At 35.1% G+C, this 13,706-nt stretch overlaps 1 long non-coding RNA gene across 1 annotated transcript in view; it reads right to left on the bottom strand.

Moving 5' to 3' along the window:
- Positions 1-645: 645 nt before the first annotated feature.
- The window catches only part of LOC141483375 (uncharacterized), a 41,799-nt gene continuing 28,738 nt past the window's right edge, over positions 646-13,706 (bottom strand). Inside the window, exon 4 of the long non-coding RNA XR_012466054.1 lies at positions 646-863. This is a non-coding gene — a long non-coding RNA (uncharacterized lncRNA). The remainder of the gene's footprint in view (positions 864-13,706) is intronic.

Here is a 13,706-nt window from a genome sequence, read left to right on the forward strand (position 1 = left end):
GGCCCACATATTCCATTTTATAAGACAGAAAGTTATATTTCATAACAGATATGATATATTAGCAATGACAACACTTCACATGTGTTTTTCTGAAAGTAGTATTTAGCAATTTGTAGACATAACAAATATAAAATATCTGCAATACACCACTTCACATCTGTTTTTCTGAAAGAAAATCATGTATTTCGCGATTTGAAGCCACATTCAACAAAATGGATTCATTATGACCATATTCCATGTTATGAGATTGAGGGTATATTTCATAACAAATATAAAAATTAGCAATGCGGCCAAGGGTAGAGTCAGTCAGTCGGTAGAGTCAGTCAGTATCGATCCGCGGCCGTGGTTATATCTAAGAAATGTATGAAACAATGAATGTATACGTAGTCGTACCTGATGTGTATATATGTGCTGAGAATTTGTACTTACTGATGGTAGGAAGCGAAGAAACAATTGGATTTTTGACAAAAATGATATATTCGTTATACTGAAATATAAGCATGGCACAGAAAATTTAACATAAACCAACATGCTAGAAAATGAAGTTGTATGCAGTTACGCCTAATTCAATTAACACAGCAGTACTATTGATTGATCCAATTTTTGACCAATATCCTTCTTTGTAGGATGTACTGACTTCCAAACAATTTGGTGTACTTTTATTTCAATCATTTACATGGAAAAATATGTCGTACTAACGTCGAGATAGCATATTTACATCAATGAAAATAGAAATTACATTCCAAGTGACTCATCTGCATCTTTGCTATACTCCCACCTACAGCATCCAGAATTGTATCTCCATGTAGTTGTTTCATTCTGTATTATAGGCCGATAATCTCATCAGTTCTTGTGCAGAAATTCTGAAAAAACGAAATTAAATTCAATTTACTCCACTAAATATAAGTCCTATATGCATTTTTCAATTTTCACTCCCCCCCCTCCTCCACTGAAATGAATACCACAGATAAAACTTTTATGAGGGGGAAATACTAAATTTGAATAGGAATGTTACTGTTTTAACACAGACAGAAAAATCCGGGCTAGTAGGTCGTAATCAAATGAAACCTAAAGTACTTTCTGAGTCTACCAGTTCGGATTTTGTTTGTTCCTAAATATTTCATAAATCAGGGATTATATTCGTTTCGAATCACTTACTTTCCCTTCATTGAACTGGTAAAAACACTATGAAATCGCAATCAGTTAAGAAAGACTTCAATTCAAAAAATTTCAATATTTGTTTTTCTTTGTTTATCCATAAGAACTTCGGGGATATTTTTTTAGGAGATATTAGTGCTTCATCTTTTAATATTATCCAGATTGATGTTGAAGAGGCAATAAGACAAGTATTCTTTGAAAGACATTTCTTGTAATTTAGAACAATATATAATATGATTCAACATCTCCTTCCATTATGATTACCTCTATAATTGCATTCAGAAATATTATATTCATTTTTACATCAGAAACAGAATCCATATTTGAATATTCTAAAAGCTATTTGAAGAGAAACAAAAGTTTTTTTGGATATGCGAAGAAAACATTCGTGAAAGAACCGGTGGTGAATTTGTCTTCTAGAGAATTAAATATGAACAAACAACTCGTATTAGTAAAAGGATTCAATTTTGCAGTTGCTCCAAAAATAGTTCCAACTTCGGAATTGGTTACCGCAATAGTGTTGTTACGGTTTTACCCGTGGGTTCACCAATAATTGACTACTCTGAATAATCAAACAACTTTATTTCACTTCAATACAACAAACATTTCAACTAAAACTTCAACTATTATTTGAATGCCTATCGCCTTACTAGATCACTTCGCGTACAGCACTGTAACGTCCACTTGACTGTACTTGATTATCCCAATATCTCCGTGGATAGCCTTTAAATATCGCAATTGAATGTCGTCGAAATTTCTCCGATAATCTGTCGAAGTCGGTAACATTTTTCTAGCTGCTTCTCGATTGGCTCGCGCGCTCTTAGCCACGTCACGCCTGGTTTATAGCTACCAGTGGCCCCCTTCCCTAAGCTTGTTCGCCCCGAACAACATTCCGAGAGAGGACATCACGACCCATGTAAGGACTCAGCATCTCTATGTGGACAACTTTAGGCTTGCTTCTGGGTGACAATTGGATTCTGTACACCAGATCGTATCTGGTGTACAGAAGTAAGGTCCAAGTAAGGTCCTTACCATGGTCTCTGCAACTTGGGACACAAAACTTTCCGACGTTGGGATTGGTAGAGCCACACTGCATCGCCCTCCTTGAAGCTCACTGATAGTTGTATTTACTCCGAAATGCCCTCCAGTGCGACCATTGTGAAGCTGTTCGACAATACTCGGGATACACGTCTTAGGAAGGATCATTTGGAATTTGTGGGTTCTTCCATCCGGGCTTTCCCATTTCCGAGTGAGTAGGTCACCTGGAATGCTCATGGAGTCCCATTCTTGCCTCGTCAGGAAGGTAGTGTCACCCTCATAGTCTCTTAACGACCGTACCACACCATGGTCAGGTGATTACTCAAATTGTCTGTCCGTATCCCTGGACAAAGGACTCTCCGGGTCAGAGGGAACTCGAAGCGGCGGGAGGTGGGGGAGCTTATCTCCCTATCAGAGCTGTCCATAAAGGAATCTCTGTCCGCTACCTTATCACATCTGGTGGGAAGTTCTTCTTCTGGTAGCCTGGTGTTGGCAAAATTTGCATCCGGATGTCAGGCATGGTCTTCTTGAGAGGCTATCTGCATATCCGGGACTCTTTCCTTTCCGATATTGAATTTCATAATGGAAAGTTTGTAACTTTTCGATCCACTTAGCTATTTGTCCTTCTGGTGTTCTGAAGTTGAAGAGCCAGCGAAGTGCTGAGTTGTCTGACCTGATAAAAAAATTACGGCCATATAAAAAGGAGTGGTAGTGATTCACAGCTTTGACAACTAGGAGGAGTTCTTTTCTAGTAACGCAGTAATTTCTTTCGGACGTTCCCAGACTTACTAAAATAGCTGATGACGACTTCTTCTTCTTATACCTGGGAAAGTACTGCTCCTATTTCATGGTGGGATGCATCCGTGTCAAGTATAAACAAGCCTTCGGGTATGCCAGGATCGGTGCGCTGGTCAAATGTCTCTTCAGGGCAGCAAATGCTTGCTGGCAGTATGGCAGCCAATAAAGGTGTTCTCTTTTCAGTTAAGTTATACAGCAGTCTGGCAATTTTCCCAAAGTATTTCACGAAACGCCGGTAATAGCTACAGATTCCAAGGAAGCTTCTTACGTCGTGCTTGCTCTTCGGTGTTGGTCATTCTTGCACTGCTTTGATTTTCTCTCTCTAAAAACTTTTTTCGGTGACTATAATGTCATCAAGATAGACCAAGCATGTTTTCCAGGTAAGTCCTCTCAACACCAACTAAAACTTCGCCTTCTTTGGAGCCGGTTATCCCTTTTGAGTCCACTGTTTTGATTGTTCTTTTGTCCCTTGTATAAAGTGATGGACCCATGTTTCATCCATGGTTATGAAACGACGCAAGAATTTTGCTTTGTTGCTGTGAAACTTCGCTAAACACTCAATTGAAACATCTTCACGACACTGTTTTTGCTCGAGTGTGAGCAAACGCGGCACCCATCTTGCACATAACTTTCTAATGTCCAAATTTTCAGATAATATGCGATGTACCGTACTTTTTGAATTGCCCACTAAGCCTGCTAGCTCGCGCACTTTCAGTCGAAGATCATTCAGTAGCTTTTGGTGGATTTTCTTTACCGCTTTGTGGATTTTCTTTAAAGTTTCTACGAAGCTCGTTTAAACGGCTCGTTTGAACTCTGCTACCCAATATTTTACTGTTGTAAACGAAGGAGCAGACTCACCCAAGGTAGAATACAATTCATCTTTTATATTGGTTGGGCTGAGGTTTTTCAAATAAAAGTATTGTACATATCGATATCCAATTCTCATTTTCACAAATCAACCGAAAACGTTCGCTATTGATGGCTGTCAAACAAATACTAAACAACGCAGCGTCTTCAAACTTGAAACATATGCTTTATAGATTGTGTTCTTTCTAATACAGTGATATTTTTCAAACTGCCGCCATCTCCAAGTCAGACCAGGTACTTCTGGGACCACCCTCATATGTTTATGATGTTATTCGCTACCTGAGACCATAACCCAGATGATATCAACGTTTTCTTGAAATATGTGAACTCAAAGAGCCCAAAATTAAATTTACACTAGAATCGACTTCCTTTTCTCGATGTTATGATAAAAAAATCGATAAATACTCTTGATATGAGTGTTTATTAAAAAAAACTCTCAAAAACAGATGTCTTCACTATAAATTCAATCATCAAGTTAGCGTCAAGAAAGGTATAGTCAGATGTTTGTATGATAGGGCGAAGACAGTTTGCAATTCAGTTCATAAAATGAAAGACGAAATAACTAACACTAAAACACTGTTGGAGCAAAACGTATATCCGGAAAAGTTTGTGGGAAGAGCTCTTAATAAATTTGGTAAACGTAATACACAACATATACAGATCCCACAATCATCACAAATCCAACAATACACATACCTCACAACTAACATCATACATTATCTTCCTGGTTTGTCTGAGAAAATGAGACGCATCCGTTATAGATATAATGTAAGAACAACTTTTAGAAAAGAAAGTTTTTGGCTTTCTACTACTCCATCTGATACAAAAAAAAGGGATGAGAGAATCTTTCAAAGAAAGGAAGGAAGTAATCAATTTGAAACTCTATACATGAATGTGTAGATCATGCAAAGAAGTAACTTTCAGACACAAATTGAAAGAAAGTCCTTCTGAAACAGCTACTTTCATATAAACATTGAATTACACGAAAGAAAATAATTCTTTCGAAACAAATACTTCTATATGAACACTGAATTATACAGAAGATACTTTTCTCTACTCAGTTTGTATTTCAAACATTTGTTGTGGAATAAGAATCAGATATCATTCACATGAGTTCTACTTTGAATGAATGGTAATAGATTGTACTTACATAGAACACTGTCACCCTCACTGGTATACACCGATGTTTCGCCTCAAGACACTTGCCCTAAGGCTCTTCAGTACCAAATTGGATAACATTATAGAAAATACACATAATGTTATCCAATTTGGTACTGAAGAGCCTTAGGGCAAGTGTTTTAAGGCGAAACATCGGTGTATACCAGTGAGGGTGACAGTGTTCTATGTGAGTACAATTTATTACCATTCATTCAAAGTAGAACTCATGTGAATGATATCTGATTCTTATTCCACATGCATGCCAAAAACTTTCTTTCCCAAAAAAAAAATTAATCACTCCTAAAAATATAACCCCTTCAATTCAACTTTTAGAACTACTAACACATTGAGATCTCTTTTGACACAAGCTACAGCTGAAAATAAGGTTGAAAAAAAGAAAGATTGTATTTACAATACCTTGTTCCTATTGAAAAAGTTATATAGGTGAAACCTCACGGAGATAACGAAGCATATTCTCAAATCAACTGGTTATCACGCTGTAGAATGAAGTGAAACAAAAATTATCACCAAAGAAACTCATGAAAACATTAGAATACTCAAAGAATTCACATACATTCTTTTAGCAGGTAACAAGTGTATTTCAAATAACTCTGTGGAATTGGATCGTACCTTGCCTTTACAAAGAAGAGAGGTTGAAAACGAAAATATGAGCCTTGACTGAATTCTCAAGAAGCATCCAATATATGTATTCATGTATACTAAATTTCCCTAATAGTAGGCACTAAATTCTCAAAAATATTGCATTGAAACGACATCGTTGTCAGGTTGTGACTCCATATTTTTCATCATCTACTATTTAAATCCTACACACGCATCTAAATAGTCATAGAATAACGGACAACGTGTTTAATTCGTTGAAGAAACTGCCTGCTAATGAATTGTATTCAACAGCATCAATGTATATTAAATCAATATGAAACATTTTAATTATATTCTATGACTAAAATTTATAAATGGCAACGTTGCGTGTACAGAGGTGTTTATGAGACGGAAAAAAAACGGCAGATTAAATTTGACGTAAGATAGAGAAAGATATGAATATTGTGCCCCATCAGCTGGGTGCGGTTAGGTTAACATTCATGAGCGTAACATTGAATAATACTTGGAGTAACTTCATTTTCTTTGATATGTTGTCATAATTTAGTTATAAAGATTTATGTCTGTTTCAACACTTATTACCTCTATGTGATATTTTTTTTATGACGATCGAATGAAAGTCCACGGCTAATAGAGAATTTCAAAAAAAGGTAACAAGTTGCTAACGGCAGTCAATATATTGGGAGAGCAGTGGTCGAGGGTTTTTTATTTTGTGGAACAACCTTTTTTTGGATGGGGCGCCACTTGATTTGATTTTGCTAAAATCAAGAAATAAAAATATGCATAGTCAGAAAATTATTTAATAGTTGCTGCAGACTAAACCAAAATATGGTAGACAAAAAAGCGGTTATTGTTTTCATTACAAAAAGGATGTGATCCAGTAACACAACAAATGAAATAATACGACGCCGCTGCAGCTGCAATAGGATCTTACAAAACAACGTTATAAAGTAAATTCATATGACTTTCATTACGTCTACACAAAATAATTATTGAAACGTTGGAAATAATTTTTGAAACGTTACATGCATGTAGGCACATATAATTCAAAAAGGAAACACCAGGTATATAGTTGGTTTCCAAAAATAGGTTGTCTGTGTAGTGGAAATCAACTCTGATGTAAAAAATTGGAAATTCCTCACCAAATGAGTCCCTTCTTTTCTGGATGTTATCAGCAACAGGCTGTCTGAGAGGTCGAGTAGATTCTGGATGTAGTCTGGAGGGTTAAAAAACGAAACAGTTCAGTTGTCAGGCGATACTATAAATATCCTGGATTCGATAGATATATGTCGAACTGGAGCAATTCGACTTTTCTTTTTTTTTTCAAAACTGGTCGACAGCAAAAGACGGTATTTGGGGATCCAAAAGGTTCCAAACCAGAACAAAAACGTTCGAGATGGTTGGACGACCCACGCTTCTTGGAAAATACCAAAGGCTGTACTTGTCCGTAGCTTAATGGAAACCGGCAGATCTACATAAAGTGATCTCAGTTGTGATATTGGTTCCAGAAATCAAATGGTTGAAAAACTCACCTCCTCTAAGGGAAAGGCTTCCACTAAAATAATGCCCAACACAAAAATGGTAACTGACGTGACACACTCTACTTTCGTTTCTCAACCGTCACCCAAAATCCTTTCAGGTTGACTTCCGACCAGAAGTATTAACACAAACTCGTCCTTTGCGCCGTGACGTACACGTTGACGAAATTTGGTATACTCCAATGGCAATACTTCTTTGTATGAAGTATTCACTGAGCATTCCTTCTTTTTGAGAATTTTATTTCATTAATAATAATTCGTTTTTTTTTCTCTTCCCCAGACTACATTAACTATGCAATGAAATACAGAGTTATCAAGAAAATAAAATAGCTGATGTTTACTAGATTGGAACTCTGAAATTGTATATATGTATTTTATGATTTCCACAATTAAATGATACATTTCGTAACAAGTGCTTTGGATTGTTGATAAAAGTCAACTGATGACAGTTTTGGAATTTCTTTTCAATAATATAATAAATAATGATATTTATGTATATCTACCCTAGATAAATAATACACTTTCTATAGATTTAATCCATTCTCAAGAAGTTATAATGTAGTCGACATCACAATATTCTATACCTACATTTCTAGGAAACGGATTAACAGTAAATAAAAAAGTCAAAGCAAACGCAGACGTCCGAATTTATCTGATGGAGAAAAAACTATTATATACAATGTGTATTGTGGGTTCCGTGAACGGAATGAAAATATGTTGAATAACGACTCAGTTAATATTTGTAGTGATTTAACTAAAGTGTCGACGAGAAGCGTTCTCAGAATTCTCAAAACCTGTAGAATATGAATATAAATGTGAAATTAGAGGAAGATAACAAGTTAAGCTTGATTATTGCAACAAAAATGCTATTCATGCAAATTCCGTTTGTTATTTATCAGAAATGAAATCGATGCCCAAAACATGTTTTATTATGCACATTAAATCAAATGAACATCAAATTTATGAAATGAGGTAGGAAAAGTGCTTTTATAAAAAGAGAAGAATTATTTTCGTGGCGGAGAAATTACCTACTTGAAAAAAATTCGAGATTATCCGTCTTAAAGGTTTATAAGAAAAATTTATGAATCTTCACTAATTGGTTTATATCATGCAGTAACTTTTCAGGGTGAACTTTTCAATTTGTCCTTTATTACACTTTAGTAGATTCTCCGGTTTTATTGGTAATAGTATGCCTGACGTTTCGTCTTCAACTACTGTAGACATTATAAAAGGCGATGAGGCAAAAGACGACGTGTTCTAGTTGCAACAGCACATAAAAATGTATTGTGTATCTTTGTATGTGCTATAAGGACAAGTAGAGCATTTCGTCCATTACCTCACTACTTTTGATATCTTCCGTCGTTGTAGATGAAACGTCCGGTAAACCACGTCCACCAAACCCGAAAAATTGCTTTGACATAATTGTCCCCAGTTACCTTTGAGGTAACACAATGTCTAATTGTGTTAAAACATTTTGAACTGAGAAATTATGATATTCATAATGTATTTATTTAGCTTTTTCAATGACAGAGAAAACAAAAGTCTATTTGTATTCATAATTAGGGTAGGAATTGTTTGAAACAAAAATATTTTCGATAAGTCATATAAATTTATTCATTTGCAAATGACACATTTATTTATCGGATATGTAATCAATCTTTTCAAAGAGTGAGCAGATATAGACTTCAAGCATATCTAATGCTTTGTAATGAAATCACTACAAACAAGTTAGTTCATGTTCACTCGCTAGTACATACAAGCAAGGGGAGATGCAGGCACTGTGTGAAACAAACCAGTCACCCAAAATGTGAAAAATTACAAAACACTCAAAAGTACTAGTATGGGTGTTGGCAAAGGGAGATTTCCCCTCACATGCCCGGCAAAACCAAATTATAAGAACAGTAGCTTATCAGAAATTCGTATTCGAACAATAACTAAGATGGCTGACAGTGTAGAAGATAGTGTAAATAGCACCTTCAAATGTTGTAAAAATAAGCCTTTTTTGTCACTATATCTGTACCAAATGTGCCAGTGTATTTCATAAAAGCTGTTTACCAAGATATAGAAAGTTGAAAAGAGTTAAGGTCAACAAAATTATTTGTTGTCCTGATCAGACCAGTGAAACAGCCACCATCAATATTGAGAAAGTGGAAATCAACACTTTAGAAAAAACTATAATAGAGCTTAGTGGGCAGTGAAACCAAGAACAAACACATAAATGAACTCAAGAAACAACACAAACTCTTTGTTGAGGAAACCTTCAGAAATGAAACTGAAATGAACAAAATACTAGAAAAACAAGAAATGATAATATCCGAGCTCAAGGCACAAATAGAAATCATTAAAAAAGAACTTGAGAATAAAAACATGCCAAAAAACAGCGTAGGTACTCAAACAGTCACAAATTGTACAAAAATGTATAAACAAACCCAAACTGACTCATCACTAGGTGACACCAGTGGCGTAGGTAAAATTATAAAAACATTTTCTGTGGGCACTACACAGGAAGAAAATGAGAATAAATGGACTAAGCAGAAAAATCAATTAGTTAGTGATCATACTGCTAATATATCGGGTACCAACGAAGAAGAAAAAACAAAAAATAAAAAAATTCTTTTTGTTGCTGGAAGTAATGGACGAAATATGGCAAGCTTCCTGAGGAGACAACTGACCAATACCTGCATTGTGGAATCATTGTTAAAGCCAAATTGTAGTCAAGATGAACTTATTGAAACAAAAATTGATACCGTTATTATCTGGCCTGACTGAAACCATAAATGTTCAGCAACAGAACTCTCATCTAAAATGAATAATACCAACATTCTAGTCGTCACAGAACCTTACAGATTCGACATTGAATATAAAAATGACAGAATATATCAGAAAAATGTGTCTCTACTGAAAGAAGCTTTTCGTCCAGGACTCGTATCTACAGTAGTAGAATGTAATAATGTGTTACAGAGAAGAAACTACCAGCAAGATAACATAAACAGAACAGGAAAATGTATGTCTGCAAATTGCTAGTGAGATTTCTTGAACAAAATACCGGAAAATCAAAACTGATAACCTGGCCTGAAGGTAACTTGACACTCTATCCAGAAGACCCACATACCAGTAAATCCTCACTTGCTGAGCGAGGCTGGTGAATAAATTACACAAACAAATTTTTTATATCCACGATTGAGTCAGGAAATGTGACAGGGCCTGAGAATGCATCAAATACACATATTCTTGAGAATCATATGAAAAAGGTCGAAGATCAGACAATCTCATTAATGTTATTGAATATACAATCAATACGTAACAAAAGTGAAGAACTGGATGTTTTGTTGGACAGTTTAAAATACCCGTATTTACTTTTATTGACCGAACATTGGCTCAACTCGATCGAACGTTTTCATCTACCAAATTACGTTATAGTGTCAAAATTCTGCCGTAGTAGATTCATTCATGGTGGAATTATAATTTTTGCTGGTGAACAATTTTTAAAACTCAATCATATATCCAACATTGACAATTACGATGACTTACTGGTCGAAAAAGAATTTGAATTTTCTATAATTTTCAGCAAGAGATTCAATCTTTTCATAAAATGTTTATATAGATCTCCCATTACAGATACAGAAAATTTCTTACTCAAGTTAGAAATACTTTTATCACGCCTTCCAACCAATGCATCTGTTCTATTAACAGGAAACTTTAATATAAATTACTTAAACTATGCATTGCAGAGCAAGACCTCAATTGATAATATATTCAATACATACAATTTAAAATTGCACATTGAGGTGCCTACGAGACATTGTAAATATTCATCAAGCCAATTGGATTATGTTTGCTCTAATTTACATGAAAAAAAATAAGTTGTGAAGTAGTCAATACATGTTTGTCTGACCATGATGCAATTTTGTGTAAGTGTTCTTTTGATAACATTGACAAATCTTCAGTACAACATAAACAAGGTAAGGTTTACAGCAACAAGAATTTTGAAAATTTACAGAATTGTGTAATAATTCTAATTGGGGACATATAGTGACAACTGAGGATCCTCTACGTGAATTTCAGAAAAAATTGCTTAGCATTTTTAATGAAGCTTTTCCACTTCAAAACATTGAACTTAAGAAAAAGAAGGCTTGGATGACAAAAGGCATAAAAGTTTCAGCTAAAAATTTGAGGTGTCTCCATTATATCCGCAAATATTTCAGAGATCATCACCTACTATAACAATTATCGGAACATTTATAGAAAAATCATAAAAAATGCGAAAACAACTTATTACAGCAATCGAATATCAAATGCAAATAATAAACAGCAGGAAACATGGAAAATTGTTAACGAATTAAGAGGAAAAAGCAAAAAATCTTTTGTTGATAGTGAACTGAGTTTAAACGAATAAACACTTACTACTGTTCCATTGCTCAAAAAATAGCAAAAAAATTATCAACCAATGAGAACCCAATGAGTTACCTTAGGCATGTAGCCATTTCGAACTCATTCAACTATTCCCTGAAATAAAAGAAATTATCTCTAGCATAAAAAAGAAAAACTCTTCAGGATGGGATGATCTCCCACTTAAAATTTTCGTTAAACTGCCAAACACTGTATTAGATATCTTAGCAGAAGCTTAGCAGAAGCATACATGTTATGTTTCCAGATTGCCTAAAAGCTGCTGAAGTTATCCCATTATTTAAAGGAGGCGATTCTAATATAACTGCGAACTTCAGGCCTATTTCTTTACTGCCAACTCTATCTAAAATCGTGGAAAAGTTAATGAACAAGAGAATCCTAAATTTTCTTGACAAAAATCATATGCTTCACTCCAATCAATATGGCTTTCAAGCCTCTAAGAGCACAAATTATGCAATGTTTGCTTTTTTAGAAGAACTTTACCTTCGACTGAATGTTGGTTAGGCTGCAGTGGCAGTATTTTGTGATCTAACAAAAGCATTCGACTATGTTGACCACAACATATTGCTTCAAAAACTTGAAATTTACGGATTTAGAGGAAACATCTTGTTGTGGTTTGAGTCACATGTATCAGATCGTGTTCAAGTAGTGAATTTCAAAAGTTCATCATCAGATAAAATAAGCATTAAATGCGGAGTATATCAGGGATCTGCCCTCGGGCCTTTGCTGTTTTTATTATATATAACTGATCTAGCATATATATAGATTGAAGGCAAATTCACAAGTTTTGCTGATGACACGTCTATACTTTGGCATGAAAGAAGCACTGATGCACTAAAAATTAGGGTAGAGCATGATATCGGCAAAGTTAAACAATGGTGTGATGCCAATTTATTTATTATCTTTCAATATATCAAAGACTAATATAATGTCCTTTAAATGTAACCTGGATCATATAATTCTTGAAGAACACATCATTTATCATGAACTAGAGAACAAATGTTTAGGCCTCAACATAGAGAACAAATTAAAATTTGGAACGCATATTAGTAGGGTCATTGTGGCAAACAGTGGGTCAGAAGGGCACAGTGAGTCAACGCCATATTGGACAGAAAGGGTAAAGCAATAGTTGCGTCTTTTTCACAGTAGATTCGTATCTATTAATCTTATCCTCTGAGTTATAATGTTAAGGCAATAAGTAGTTATTGAGGCTTCATTTGACAGTTCATTAAGGATTATGATCACAGTGAACATTTCTGTTATTGCGTCAGAAAATGAAATTGGCGAGAGTGGTATACAGTGGGTCATTTGTAAAGTGGGCACAGTGGGTCGACCCACTGTCCCACTGTGACGAAAATGATTGAATGTTATATGTATATAATATATTTTCATGTTTTTATTTTACAGATTTATATTGAATAGCAGTAATGATATTTTTATTTTACAGATTATGCCAAAGAAACGTCCGTTATGTAGACAAATAGGTAACTACACCAAAGAAAACATGAAAGATGCTCTACTAGAAATTACATCGGGAAAAAAAATATGTAGCAAAAGAAAAAGATATTCAATAATTGTGCTCTTATGTTTTACGGCTTAACGACAAAAGATTGTCGGAAAGTTGCATATGAAATGGCTGTTATAAACAAACTCAAAATGCCACAGTCATGGATTTCAAACCAGATGGCAGGTATTGATTGGTTAAAATCTTTTCGCAAGCGTCATAATGAACTGTCTTTACGCAAACCAGAAGGGCAACTGCATTCAACAAGGATACTGTTAACGTCTTCTTCGATAATCTACAAGACGTTTACAAAAGACATTCTTCATTTGCTGATGGTACTAAAGTGTTCAATCTAGATGAGACGGCAACAACTACGGTGCAGAAACCTCAAAAGGTAATTGGTCCTAAAGGCAAGAATATTGGAAAAGTGACAAGCGGTGAAAAAGGCACCCTGGTAACAACCTGCTGCTTTATTAGTGCAAGTGGCCAAGCTTTACCTCCGGTACTGATTTTTCCCAGGAAAAACTATAAGGACCACATGCTTAAAGGTGCTCCACCTGGATCATTAGGATTAGCTACATCATCTGGTTGGATGAATAGTGAGCTATTTGTTACTACAA

This window comes from Leptinotarsa decemlineata, unplaced genomic scaffold, assembly GCF_025532065.1.
Source record: "Leptinotarsa decemlineata unplaced genomic scaffold, Ldec_3_MD MMD2_P_RNA_scaffold_14, whole genome shotgun sequence".
Lineage (NCBI taxonomy): Eukaryota > Metazoa > Arthropoda > Insecta > Coleoptera > Chrysomelidae > Leptinotarsa > Leptinotarsa decemlineata.